A 440-nucleotide genomic window follows, 5' to 3' on the forward strand; every position below is an offset into this window, starting at 1 on the left:
AACTTCTTTTACAACTACGTATAGCGTTTCGAAGAAATCTGTCCGGCATACTTCACTCTGTCTCTCTCTCATCGTCTCAGAGTGTTCCTTGCACTACCTTTTGCTGTGTAATAATGCAATCTTTATGTTTTTTAAAACTGCGCATCTTTCGTCTCCCACACACACACTCTCTCTGTTTTTCTACCTTCTTCTTAATAATGATATTTCATGTTCTCTCTTTAGCTCATTCACTTTTACACTTACTCACTTACTCTCTTACTCTCTTTTCACAATTTCCATTGTTTTTAGTACTTCTATTTTCTCTGTTTACTTACACTTCGCTACGTTATTTTTGTAATATTATTATATACACACTCACAACACTCTCCTATCATTGTCATTACTATTATTATCATCATCATTATTATCATTCCTGCTCTTATTATAATATTCGTATATAC

Source organism: Trypanosoma equiperdum (genome assembly GCF_001457755.1).
Source record: "Trypanosoma equiperdum strain OVI genome assembly, contig: ctg_1540, whole genome shotgun sequence".
NCBI classification, from domain to species: domain Eukaryota; phylum Euglenozoa; class Kinetoplastea; order Trypanosomatida; family Trypanosomatidae; genus Trypanosoma; species Trypanosoma equiperdum.